The 14623-nt window shown below is 43.7% G+C and overlaps 1 protein-coding gene across 5 annotated transcripts in view; it reads left to right on the plus strand.

Annotated features, from left to right (window-relative positions):
• EYA2 (EYA transcriptional coactivator and phosphatase 2) overlaps nt 1-14623 on the plus strand; it is a 155366-nt gene that overhangs the window by 40105 nt on the left and 100638 nt on the right. The window lies entirely within an intron of this gene.

Raw genomic sequence — 14623 nt, forward strand, 5'->3', positions numbered from 1 at the left:
GCTGAAGTCGAATATCTAAGATCGAATTACTCACCCATCCTCACCGTGCGGGATCGATGTTCGCGGCTCTCCCTGTCGATTCCGCAACTCCATTGGGGTTGATGGAGTTCCAGAATCGATATAAGCGCGCTCGGGGATCGATATATCGCGTCTAGATGAGACGCGATATATCGATCCCCGAGCAATTGATTTTAACCCGCCGATACGGCGGGTAGTCTGGACGTAGCCTCAGGGAGAGTGTATAGAAAGAAGGGGTGCCAGGTAGCTTTGCTGAAAGAAAGATGGGCATTTTATTTACATGGAAAACTGTCTGTCTTGTTTACCCTACAGGCCTGAGGCAAGAAATGGTCTGGAATCATAAAAGGTGACTAAGGCAAACAAGCCAATGCTTTGGGAAATTCAGAACTTGTGGTGGAACAACATGTACAATCAGTTTTGCCAACCCCAGCCATTCAAAAATCATGAGATTGGCTTATAGATGACTAGACCTTAAATAATATTTTATTCTTTTTATTTGCCTTCCGGCTTTTAAGCTGTTAAAGTTTGTTCGGATGCTTTTCTCCACTAACATGAGGGCTAGAAAAATACAGTTTGATTAAAATGAAAGATGAGATTCTCACAGTCACATTATTCCAGTAACAGGGGCTTTAACAAAAATACCGAATATCACAAGACTGGTGATAAAATTGCATGGTTTGGCAATACTGTAAAATATTAGTTTGTCTATAGAAAGTGTTAGTAATGCTGTGGTATAGGCTGTCTGTTCCTGTTGACTGCGAAATGTCAGAAGTATTATTGTTATAAATATTAAAGTAATGTGCTCAGTAAAGTATATGACAAAATAAAAGATGGTCTCCTGCCCTGAGGAGTTTGAATACAACTACATATTTAAATCAATGTTAAAATGAGGCCAAGTATGAACATTAGGCCAGCTACAAAAATGCAAAACTGCACTCCGTTGTCCGTATACTTAGGTGTTGAAAGTGTCTGAGAGCAGTGGGAGCTGTTTCCTGTTGTACTGGGTGCTGTCCAATATCTGGGCCCACTGGGATGAATTCAGAGAGCACTGAAAGACTTTCATGTGGATTATTTTCTTGATTTAGTCCGTAGGATACCTGATTTTTTAAAAACCATTTATTTATTTAGGAAGTTCTAACAAGTTTATAAATCCTTGCCATGTAAATATCAGAAACAAAGCAATCATTACAACAGTGAGCTTTTTGTTTAAAGAGATATTATACAGGAATGGAGTCATTCTTTCTATTTAGCACAGTGTCACCGTATTACAGAGGGAGCAGCGTTTTAACACCTCTATTATTTTTTGTGATTTTTATTAAATTGAGTGAAATCTCTGCCTATGCACATTTAACAGACCAGACATGCTTGTCAAATGTTAATATTCAAAAACATTGGACAGGTGTAATGGTTTTTTTTTTTTTTTTTTTTTTTTTTTTTTTAGGTCGTACTTTGTCTGGGTACTTGACTTAATTGCTGAATAGGAAAGCTATTAACAAACCCTGCCATTGGCATTGTAATTGTACTTGTATTGGCAGAAGTCATTGTGCTGGCCTGTCAGTGACCTATGTGTATGATGTCCTGCAGTCTGTAGGTGGTAGGAGTTCAGAATGGGGCAAAAGCAGTACACCTCATCCTGGATGTGTGGGAGGAGCACTCTATACCTGAGTACTCTCAGGTACCCCCGCCTCAGCTGATTTAAAAACAAGATCAAGTGGCCTCAGAGGAAGCTGTCCTAGGGTGTGTCTACACTACGGGATTATTCCAATTTTACATAAACCGGTTTTGTAAAACAGATTGTATAAAGTCGAGTGCACGCGGCCACACTAAGCACATTAATTTGGCGGTGTGCGTCCATGGTCCGAAGCTAGCATCGATTTCTGGAGCATTGCACTGTGGGTAGCTATTCCATAGCTATCCCATAGTTCCTGCAGTCTCCCCTGTCCCTTGGAATTCTGGGTTGAGATCCCAGTGCCTGATGGGGCAAAAATCATTGTCGCGGGTGGTTCTGGGTAAATGTCATCACTCATTCCTTCCTCCGTGAAAGCAACGGCAGACAAACATTTCGCGCCCTTTTTCCCTGGATTGCCCTGGCAGACGCCATAGCACGGCAACCATGGAGCCCATTCAGCTTTTTTTTACTGTCACTGTATTTGTACTGGATGCCGCCGACAGAGGCGATACTGCAGCGCTACACAGCAGCATTCATTTGCCTTTGCATGACAGCAGAGACGGTTATCAGTCGTTCTGTATCGTCTGCTGCGCCATTTGAGATGACGGTTATCTGTCGTTCTGTACCGTCTGCTGCTGTCATGGGTGCTCCGGCTGAGGTCGGCTGGGGGCGCAAAGACAAAAATGGGAATGACTCTCTGAGTCATTCCCTCCTTTATGGTATCTAAAAATAGAGTCAGTCCTGCCTAAAATATGGGGCAAGTGTACTAGAGAACCTGAGAGCGCACCGTGTCAGATCCCGCAGAAACGATGAGCTGCGTGCCATTCACGGGGGGTGCCCCTGCAACAACCCCACCCGTTGCTTCCCTCCTCCCCCAACCTTCCTGGGCTACCATGGCAGTGTCCCCCCCATTTGTGTGATGAAGTAATAAAGAATGCAGGAATAAGAACCAGTGACTTGTTAGTGAGATAAAATGAGGGGAAGGCAGCCTCCAACTGCTATTAGTCCAGGCAGGACATTAAGCAGTGTGGGAGAGAGGAGCCCAGCATCCCACTGCTATGATAGTGCAGGCAGTACAGAATCTTTTCTTTACACATGAAAGGGAGGGGGCTGATGGAGCTCAGCCCCCAGTTGCTATGATGAAGACGGTTACCAGCCGTTCTATACCATCTACTGGGAATGACCGGGAGTCATTCCTATTTTTACCCAGGCGCCCCCGGCCGGCCTCACCTGAGGCCAGCCAGGAGCACTCAGCAGATAGCAAGCATATTGTACCGTCTGCCACCGGGGAGGGAAGAGGAGCGGATACTGCTCTTTACTGCCGCAGCATCACGTCTACGAGCAGCATTCAGTAGACGTAGGGTGACATTGAAAAAAGTCAAGAAATGATTTTTTTCCCTTTTCTTTCACCGGGGGGGGGGGGAGGGGTAAATTGATGAGCTATACTGTGAATCACCCTGGACAATGTGTTTGACCCTACAGGCATTGGGAGCTCAGCCAAGAATGCAAATACTTTTTGGAGACTGCTGGGGACTGTGGGATAGCTGGAGTCCTCAGTACCCTCTCCCTCCCTCCATGAGCGTCCATTTGATTCTTTGGCTTTCTGTTACGCTTGTCACGCAGCACTGTGTTGTGGACTCTGTATCATAGCCTGGAGATTTTTGTCAAATGCTTTGGCATTTCATCTTCTGTAACGGAGCTCTGATAGAACAGATTTGTCTCCCCATACAGTGATCAGATCCAGTATCTCCTGTACGGTCCATGCTGGAGCTCTTTTTGGATTTGGGACTGCATCGCCACCCACGCTGACCAGAGCTCCACGCTGGGCAAACAGGAAATGAAATTCAAAAGTTCACGGGGCTTTTCCTGTCTATCTGGCCAGTGCATCTGAGTTCAGATCGCTTTCCAGAGCGGTCACAGTGGTGCACTGTGGGATACCGCCCGGAGGCCAATACCGTCGATTTGCGGCCACACTAACCCTAATCCGATAGGGTAATACCGATTTTAGCGCTACTCCTCTCATTGGGGAGGAGTACAGGAACCGATTTAAAGAGCCCTTTATATCAATATAAAGGGCCTCGTGTGGACTGGTACAGCGTTAAATCGGTTTAATGCTGCTAAAATCGGTTTAAATGCGTAGTGTAGACCAGGCCCTAGACTTCCTCTGTTGTGGAGGAAAAAAACAGCAGAAAGATACAGGGAGAGAAGGGGAATCAGCTGCTCCATTGTACCATAGATGCTGCAGCTACAGAAGAGCTGCTTCCATCCCTGTAGTAAGTCCACCTCTCTGAGAGGCAGGAGCTCGGTCGATGGAATAATTCTTCTGTTAACCAAATTGTGTCTACCGTGGGGCTTAGGCCAGGCTAATTACATTGCACAGGGCTTATCATTTTCATTGCGAGATGTATGTACAGGTAATATTTAAGGAACGAAGTATTTATATTGAAAGTGTGCTCTGTGGACTAAGAGTAGAAATCAATCACTAAGAGATAATGTGCCTCCGGGGTGGCCCATCCAAGCAAGAGGGAGTTGTCACTCCTTCCTCATCAGCTGGCGGGATAATGCAAGGCTCAACTGAGCAGCCTTGCTCCCCCCAAAACTATCAGTGGAAAACCATCAGAGGCACCACCAAACAATCAAAACTTCTGAGAGGACCGTTACACCAGACAGAGCTTTGCACTGGCTGTGAATAGAAACAAAAAATTGATTTCAGTATAGCAGAGTATAGGGAAATACACTCTGGATCCATTCACTGAGGAGGGGGAAATGTCCATGAACTTTTGGACCCTGGTTATTAGGAAATGAGCCAGCTCTGCAACTAACTGAACTTTCAGGGGAGAATCTACTTTATCAGATAGGAAAGATATAGACCAAGGTTTGCGATTGATGTTTTGTTTTGTATTGTAATGGCTTGTTTCCATCACACTTTCTTATTTCTAATTAAATCTGTATTCTTCCTTTAATAAATCTTGTTTTGTTTTATAAGTGCTCATAAGTTCAAAGTGGTTTACAGGAGTGATGGTTTAAGGTAAAACTGGTAAACTAGGGTACACTGCCCCTTTGTGTACAGGGGATCTGGAATTTATTTGAGTGTCCAGTGTCAAGGGCTGGAAATCACAGGAGAATGATTCAAGGGGGGATCGGGAATTGGGGTGCACCTATTATTAACCTGCGAAATGAAGCTAGGGCTGGCATAGCTCAGAGAAGAATGCGTGAGTGGCTGAAAGACTAGTAGTGCCAGGGATCTGACACTCAGATACTATAAAAAAGACTCCCTTTCTCTAGGGGTGGGTTAACAAGGTGACTCACAGTCCTGGGTACTCCATGAGCCATTTGCACCCCACAACAGAGTTACTTAAGGCCCTGGCTTTGTGCTATGGAAGAGAGAGAACATAAGAATGGCCATACTGGATCAGACCAGTCATCCATCTAGCCAAGTATCCTGTCTTCTGGCAGTGGTCAATGCCAGATGCTTCAAAGGGAACGAACAGAATAGGGCAATTATCAAGTGATCCATCCCATGTGGTACAGTCCCAGCTTCTCGCAGTCAAAGGTTTAGGGACACTCAGAGCATGGAGTTGCATCTCTGACTGTCTCGACTAATAGCCATTGATGGACCTATCCATGAATTTATCTAATTCTTTTTTGAACACATTTATACTTTTGGCCTTCACAACATCTTCTGGCAATGAGTTTCACAGGTTGACTGTACGTTGTGTGGAGAAGTACTTCCTTTTGTTTTATTGTAAACCTGGTGGCTCCTAGTTCTTGTGTTATATGAAGGAGTAAATAACACTTCCTTATTCACTTTTTCCGCACCACACATCATGATTTTATAGACCTCTATCATATCCCACCTTAGTTACTCTTTTCCAAGGTGAATAGTCCCAGACTTTTTAATCTCTCCACGTATGGAAGCAGTTCCATTCCTCTAATCATTTTGGTTGCCCTTCTCTGTACCTTTTACACTTCTAATATATCTTTTTTGAGATGGGAAGATCAGAGTTGCACATTATTCAAGGTATGGGCATACCATGGATTTAAATAGTGGCATTATGCTAGTTTCTGTTTTATCTATCCCTTTCCTAATAGTTCCTAACATTCTATTAGCTTTTTTGACTGTTGCTGCACGTTGAGCAGATATTTTCAGGGAACTATCCACAGTGACTCCAATATCTCTTTCTTGAGTGGTAACAACTAATATGGATCCCATCATTTTGTATGTTTAGATGGGATTATTTTTTCCAGTGTGCATTACTTTGCATATATAAACATTGAGTTTCATCTGACATTTTAGTTGCCCAGTCACCCAGTTTAGTGAGATCCCTTTGTAACTCTTAGCAATCAGTTTTGGATTAAATTATCTTGAGTAATTTTGTGTTGCCTGCAAATTTTGCCACCTTGCTGTTAACTCCCTTTTCCGGATCATTTGTGAATATGTTGAACAGAACTGGTCCCAGTTCAGACCGTTGGAGGCAGGGCCGGCTCTAGCCATTTCGCTGCCCCAAGCACAGCGCTCACCGGTCCCGCGGCTCTGGTGGATCTCCCGCAGACATGGCTGCGGAGAGTCCGCTGGTCCCGCAGCTCCGGTGGGCCAGCAGACCATCCGCAGGGACGTCTGTGGGAGGTCCACCGGAGCCGCGGGACCAGCAGACCCTCCACAGGCACGCCTGCGGGAGGTCCACCGGAGCCGCCTGCTGCCCTCCCGGCAACCGGCAGAGTGTCCCCTGCGGCATGCCGCCCCAAGCACGCGCTTGGCATGCTGGGGCCTGGAGCCAGCCCTGCTTGGAGGACCCTGCTATTCATCTCTTTCCATTGTGAAAACTGACCATTTATTCCTACCTTTTGTTTCTGATCCACGAGAGGACTTTCCCTTTTGTCCCATGACTGCTTAGTTTGCTTAAGCGCCTTTGGTGAGGGACCTTGTCAAAGGCTTTCTGAAAGTCCAAGTACACAATATTGTTTGGATCATCCTTGTCCACATGTTTGTTGACACCCTCAGAGAATTCTAATAGATTGGTGAGGCATGATTCCCTTTACAAAAGTTGTGCTGACCCTTTCCCAACATATCTTGTTTGGCTCTGTGTCTGATAATTCTGTTCTTTACTATAGTTTCAGCCAATTTGTCTGGTACTGAAGTTAGGCTTACTGGCCTGTAATTGCCAGGATCACCTCTGGAGCCTTTTAAAAAAATCATTGTCACATTAGCTACCTTCCAGTCCTCTGGTGCAGAGGCTGATTTAAGCAACAGGTTCATACCACAATTAGTAGTTCTGCAATTTCATATTTGTGTTCCTACAGAACAGTCAGAAGCTTCTCTGAGCACCTCTGCTTTTAGTACTTGGAATGGTCCAGGGAATTATCAGATGAAAAATCTGTCACTGCATCAAGTTTGATCATGTCAGTAGACGATAGCTATCTCTCAGGAATAAAAACAGCCCAAGCTGCAGTGCCCTCAGGGTCACCTTGAAATGATATCTCATCGTCACGGCTTATTGTCAGTCTTGCAGAACAAGCATTTATGCCAGCTCAGGTTTAACTTTATGCTTGTTCAGATCTTTAGTGCATAGATTTATCTGCTATATTGGGGGATGGACTTTGTGAGCTAATAGGTCTTTTTCCGTCACTGGATGCTCTGATTCATGTATATGAGAGAGAGAGAGATACTTTCACCTGGCTGAGTGCCTGATGCAGAAGGAGCAGAGAGTCTGTTACAGAAAGAGCAAATATTAGAGTGATGCATAGTCGAACATAGCAACAAGGGAAAGGGGACTGCTCGCCTCCACTTGATGTGTGTGGAAGTGAGAAGCCAATATCTTCAGTACTGGGAATTCCCTCTGCTGATAACTTGGGAGGTGGGCTTGAGATTGTGAAGATTCTCCCTTTTGTGATGTGTCCAGGCAGAGGGGAATTGGGATTCCTGCCGTTGCTGATGTCTTAGGGGGAATCGTGATTTTCCCTGCCGGTGACTTTTGTTTGGCGTGGGAGGATGTGAAGAAGAGGAGCTGAAATTTGGCAACTGCATAGAAGCTGCAAGCTGTGTGATAATTTTACAAGCTCTTAGGAAGGCACATCCTGCCAGAAAAGCTGTCTGAGCTGCAGCGTCATCCAAGGAAGCAAAGCATTTAAAAGAAGCATGTGAGAGCTGTATGGTGATGCCTGTAGTGGTCAGTGAGTGATGCCCACGCCTGGATTCCTGGGAGCCTTTTATTAACGGGAGCGTAAATGAAAACATAAAAAAGGGCCTGAGCCCCCTTTTTACTGCTTTTCTATTCTGAATAAAAGGCCTGGTAAAGGGTTCCTACTACTTTTGCATTTAAAGCTATTTTTTCTTGTTTTCATTCTTACCTTGGAAATTATCAGCAATAGCCACACTTTCCTCTCCTGGTTTTGCTGGAGGAATTCATGGGAAGGGCCTCAGAGGATGTGTACAGTGAACTCTTCCACCTAAATGAAGCCGCGGGATGTTGAATCTCTACCAAAGATGTCACTTTCTCCCACGTGTTAATTGGGCATTGGCGTTAAATATACATTAACAAACACGGGCAACAAACATTTTAAAGTCTGTCTGCCTAAAAAAATTCTTCCTCTTTCAACTTTTCAGGTTTTAATATTTTGTGGTGTTGTAATTTCACTAGGTCTCCAGCTACCATAGAGTCCCCCAGTATAGACAAGGTCAAATGTTCATAAGTGTTAAGTCCCATTTTCACAAGTGATTTAGGAACCTGTCTCGTTGAAATCAGTGGGTTATAGGTGCCTAAATACCTTTGAAGATATGGGCCTCAATGCTTAAGTCACTTTTAAAAATAAAACTTTGGCTCTTAAATCCTTTAGGAACTTTTGAAAAATTTACCGACGGCTTTTTTTTAAGAAAGGAAAAGAAAGTAGAATGTCTGGCCTTTTCTTTCTTTTAAGGACAAAATCTTTTCAGGCCTTAAAGAAGCAGAGATCCATTTTTCTTCTTTTTTTGCATCTCACCTTTCAGATGTTTTTAATGCATCCAGCATCATTACAGCATTTGGCCTGGCTGGAGGTCCATATTGGTCTGTATAGCATACAGCACACCATGCTTGTTTCAATATATATAATAACTACTAACAAGTTTTTCCAGTTGTCATGTGATGATACATGCTGAGTCTTGTAAAAAACCTGTCAGGGTCTATTTTGGAGGGGACTGCCTCTACTTCAGCTGCTGTAAACTTCTGGTCTGGAAATCAGAGGGACTCTTTCCAGGGCATTTTAAGCAAGAATATGGTTCCCTCTGAAATCAGCAAGACAGAAGAGCAAGCTCTCTAGGTTGTTACAATGAAAACTCCTGCCAGTCTGTAGTCCTAAGCTAGTAACATCTACTGAGTCACCCTCTTCCCAGTTTGGGAGGAGAAAGAAGGTGAAACTCATCAGCGAGGTTAGTAAAACCAGACAAAATCAGGGCAGAAAGACAAAAATGTTCCTTCTGTTTCTATTCCTCCGCTCCCAAGCCAAGCCAAAGCAAAGGATTAGACGTGCTGATCCTGCCCAGGGCTCTCTGCTGGCACATGCACGTAGTTAGGCAAATCTGGTGGTTTCAGCTTGTATTTGGCCTCTAGCCAGAGAAAATTAAGATTTCTTTAGGGGATCCCCATACGGTTGTTGCCATCTCTTGGCAGGCCTTTCCCCACCATTCACATAGCTTATTCTGCAACCTTTGACTCTCCTAAAAACCCCCTCCCGCTCCAGTGCCCTCCTCCTTCTCTCTGCAGGATCTTGCTGACTTTTTCAAAGAGCTAATGATCCACCTTTCTTCTTTCCTTCCCTTCTGTCTTGTCCCCACCTCATCTGCTCATCCACTGACAGCACCTTTGATACCCGGCTTCGCTTACAACCGTCTCAGCATTTTCTTCCATGCTGCCCTCTGTCCATGGAATGTCCTTCCTCAGCTGGTCCAGGAGCCTCTCCTTATTCAGATCTTCTAAAGACCCTCTGCTACACAAGCACATATAGTAAAGCTGACCAGTTGAAAGCCCTTCTTTACCCCTTCATGCTGTGCACTACTCATCACTGGGCAACTGGGCCACTGCTCTTAGCCTATTGTCCTGGTCACTGCTAACATCCCAGTGAAAACTTGGCCCCCTACTGCCCTCCCACTTGCTTGTGGTGGATCCAAAATCCTGTTTGCCTTGTAAAAAATAAAACCTTGGTAACTCTGCAGACATGCTTTTAAACTTGTATTGTTTTGAGCTGCTGGCCCAGAATCGCTACTGTATTCTTGCTCCTGAAAGAGCTGCGTTTCAGAGGCAAGCGAAATATGCAGACACACACAGCCAGATCCTGTCCCCTTTTCCAGCTCCTTTGCACAAACAGGCAGCCAAGTATTCTCCTGGGAGGGACAGGAATTCTTAGCTAGCTCACCCTCATCCCCAACCTCACTTAGTGGTGCTGCAGGTGTTAAAATCAGTGGAACTTTTAAAGCATTTTGAGGGCTGCTCTAAGTTATCCCAAGGTCAAACAAATCGTAGGGATCCAAGGAGCAGAAAAGAGCCACAACCCTCCCCCACACACCTCCCTTTCGGCAGAGCTGTGTTGCAATTGGATCTGACCTGCAATATCTAGACTGGTTTTTGGTTTCACCTTTTCAGAATACTATCTATCTGATCCTCAGTACCATAGTAGTAGAGTGCTTGTCTGGCTCTGTCTGCACACTGTGGCCCCAATTCAGCAAAGCACTTAAGAACGGGTTTAAGTACTTTGCTGAAGAGAAATAGGATTACTCACTTATTTAATCTTAGGCACGTTTTTGAATGCCTTGAATTGGGGCCTGGATTTGCAGCCTTCAAACATTGTAAAAGAAAATGTGATTTGTAAGTTACCCTGCCACCTCAGCCAAGAATCTGGAACCTTAAAATGTTTAATTTGGCTTCTCTAACTTCAAAATGACCGAAAAGTTGTTTTTTTCTAAACATTAGTAAAAGAAAAGTTTCAGATTCTTGGCCGAGATACTGTGGGCCGACTTTCAGAGCAAAATATTGCTTTTTAAGAAGGGGATTCTAATGGAAAAGCTGAGCACCAAATTCACACATGGTTCTCTTTTTAAAAGATTATAAAAACCAAAAGCTCTTCCAGATGTCTCTTAGCCCAACATGCTGCCATTGCTGGTTTTAATCAAAGCACAGATCCAGCAACCATTACTGCTGATTCTCCTGTATGTTACTCAGCCCAGAAACTGTTGTCTGCAGTATTAAATAAATAAATAAAACCCGTCATTTCACAGATTGCACTCTCAGATGTCATTTTGCTGAGCCCAAGTTCATCCAGGCTCCCCTTTTTTACTGAAGATTTTATTTAGATTGTTGGCATAAATTTTTCAAAATGTTGTTTTTTAGATGTTGTTTTAGCAAGATACACTTGCAAACACTGGTAACTGTGTGTGAGAGAGGTAATAGTACTCGAAAGCATCAACTTGTGCACGCACATACAAATTTTACACGCATTAACTTTTTGCACATGCCAAAATATACAATTTTAAGAAAAATGAGTTGAAACATTTGCAAAAAAAAGTGATAAAGAGAAAATACTGGGAAGTGGGATATGACTTTGGTATTACAAAAGTGAGCAGAGGAAAAACAATAGAAAAATCATCAATCAGGCAATGGCTAATGAAATCCCTGAACAATGATGTAATTAGAGTGCATTAATCATTATAAAAGATCCCCCCCTTTAAACATCTGCTCCCATTCACTTGGCAACAATCTGGGCAGCGTCAGGAATAATGGGATTTTGGAGTTCATTGAACGGTGCGTGTTGTTTGAGAAATTGTATAGAGCATCCCAATCTTGGCTAGGATCTGGAACTAAATAGTTTTTCCTCCCCTTCCTAATTCTGGTGTAGAGATTTTAAAATATAAATGAGACAGTTGGATGTCACTTCACAATGGAATAGAAAGCCTAGTGTTAAGCCTGACAAACATACAGTAACCTAAAGGCTTTGCCTGCAGATTTGACTAATGGATGCACTTTTAATATTTTAAACTTATCCAGAACATTTCAGGACTCTGCCTCCTGGTCACTGGCATTCTTAAAATACGCAGGGTCAGATTCTGTATTGTACTTGGCACAGCAGAGTGGAGTGGTCTGCAAGGGAGTCAGTTACAGCTCCCTAATTCCTAGGGGCTGCTCTAACTTACACAAGATGCCAACAGTTCCCAATGCTTTGCCAGCTTTCTGGAGATAGTCAGACACTATCAGACTCTGGCTAGTCCTCCTTCCCACCTTGGCATGCCCTCTGGACTAGGGATTGCCAGGAGAGGAGGATGGGAGCTAGCTATACCAGCTCTCCAACTGCCAAGGTTTCCCCCACTAGGGATCACAGGAAAGCTTCCCTCTCTTTTAGTTGCTGGAGTGGCACAGAAGAAGCTTGCACTGCTGTTATGAAAAGCAGTAAAAGGGATATTTCATCTCATAAGCAGTGAGGGAACCCATGTTTGCCTTTGCTCTTGAGCTTGTGCAAGTGAATGTAACACAATCCAACAGATCACCACGCTGCTAACCAAAGGAAAATGTAAAATCTTGTATGTGTCATGCAAAAATGTAACTGGCTCTCCTGTTATACATGATGGGATTATTATTGTTAATAATGGCGGTACCAGGATGTATTTCACTGTTTCTTCAAAGTGTGCTGTTTGACTTTGTAGGGATAGTTCGCTGGATTGGGTAGGTTAGAGAGTCAGAACTTGTGGCTTTCATTTCCAGCTCTGCCATTGACTCACTGTGTGACCTAGGACAAGTCATGTAGGGAGAGATTTTTAAAGCCAGAGGCCAGTTTTGCACCCACATATAACTCAGATAGCTAGATAAATCTAAATGCAATTGACTGCACAGACAATTATTTGTGGGTGTAATTAAAAGCCCCCACACACACACCTTTTGATTTTTGTCTTGCTGTGCTTCCTCATGTGTAAAAGAAGAATAGCATTTAACTTTGCTTGCCAAGCTGTTCTGAGGCTATGTAAAATGCTTTGAAGTCCTCAAGTGAAAGGGCAATCCGAATGCAAAATATTAATACTGTACATGGGAGGTTTTCCTTTTAATGGAAGTATCTGTAAGACACTGCAGTTATGGAGCAGGGGACATACAGATTTGGCCAGTTTCTGCTGATTTCAGTTCACCCAGTTTGTGCACAGTTAGGTAGCTTTGCTGAAGCATAAGATTTGATTCTGCACATGTGGTACTGTACTAGAAGGTAATGGTGTGTGTGGACAGTCCAGGGAGGCAGATGAGGGGAAGCCAAAGGTGTCAGGTTGTAGGAAGAGAAGAGGCTGTAAGATGGAGTTGATGCAGCTAAACATTTTTGGTATCCAAATCCCATGCAAATATTCAAGCTATCTGGTATCCATTGTTGGCACTGTACACATCCCTAATGGATAGATGTATGAATTGATGGGGAGCAGTTGCTGTGTAGTTAGAGTGAGGAGTTTGAAGTCCGAACTCCTGAATCCTGTTTCAGTCTCAGCTGTTTGATCTTGGGCAACACACTTCGCCTCTTTGTGCCTAGCTTACCCCGGCATATAACAATACTAACCTACCTCCCAGGGGCTTGCGCTGTTTATAAAGTGATTGGAAGTGCTCGGATGAAAAGTACGTAGTTTATTGTTCTTGATCTCTCCATGCTAGTCACTTTACATGCTGATATTTTCCCTTAAGCAAAACAGAAAAGAAAAAATAATAGATCAAATGGAAGTGCCTAGTCTAGAAATACAGTGTCCAGGCTTCAGATTTGTATGTTGCTAAGTTTTAACTTCATGACATTCTAAGTATACTGTACTATGCATTTTAATACCAGCTCCACAGTTGCTGCCACACCATCTGCTGCCTTTATACTACTGAACAGACAGATCCTTATCGTGGAGCAGGGAGCTGTCTGCAGCTGAGTTAGCTGAACAATGTGTTCAGTGGTAAATAGAAAGGTGAGCTGGTTCAGGCCCTGACTTGGGACCCTCCATATGCTTTTGATCCATTCAGGGCAGTGGGACCCTTTTGAAGTACCTCTTTTGCCCCCTCCCCCCACTCTCTATCTCCCTCCCCCCCCCCCCAGCTGTCATCTTCCAGGTTCTGCTCCCTGTCCCTGCTCTGGATCACTTCTCTAAAAGCAGAATCATGCTTTCTGTTAATGCTATAGCCTCCGGGAGACTGGAGTGAGGACAAGCCTGACAAATGGTGCAAGCTGCTTGTATGGCTGCGAAGTGCAAAGGAAAAAAAATATTGCAAAGTCTTTGAATCCTTAGGTCTGAATAGTTTGTTTGGGGCCTGAATCAAATGCTACAGAATAAACTGATGTATTTGACAATGCAAAACAGATTTCTGTGGTATCATGTTTTTGTAAACAGTTCAACTTTACTCATTGAGCTCTGAAATTTCTAAGGCCACTGGCTTGCCCTCATAGGCCACTGGGTTTCTTCAAAGTTCAAAACTTAGGGGAGGTTTCCATGTCTGCACAGGAAACAAGTGGCTTATTCCTACTGTCGATCTTTATAGGAGATTGATGTCTATGAAATTTATTTTATGTAAAACTGCCAGCACTTTTCTCATGTGACACATGGGTCCCTAGTTTTGTCTACCCCTGATAACAGTGGCCAAAATTTTCAAACTTAGGTGCCCAAAGTTAAGCACCTAGACCCATAAATAAGTAGCCTGAAATTCCAAAGGTGGTGAGCAACTGTAGTTCAAAGGGAGGTCTTGGGGGCACTTCTGAAAATGTAGGTGCATGAAGTTAGGCACTTAAGTTTGAAATGGTGCGTGTGTGTGTAGTTTGAGCAATGTTCCTGGTGGTGGCCCTTATTTTATCTGAACTAGTTGATCTGATCTGTTGTTATATTACCATTGTGTGAATGTTTTATATACACATATATCTGGTTTCATCTGAAAACTTGAACCCCACATGACAGCAATTGCTCCTGTGGATTTC

This window comes from Gopherus flavomarginatus, chromosome 11, assembly GCF_025201925.1.
Source record: "Gopherus flavomarginatus isolate rGopFla2 chromosome 11, rGopFla2.mat.asm, whole genome shotgun sequence".
Classification (NCBI taxonomy): domain Eukaryota; kingdom Metazoa; phylum Chordata; order Testudines; family Testudinidae; genus Gopherus; species Gopherus flavomarginatus.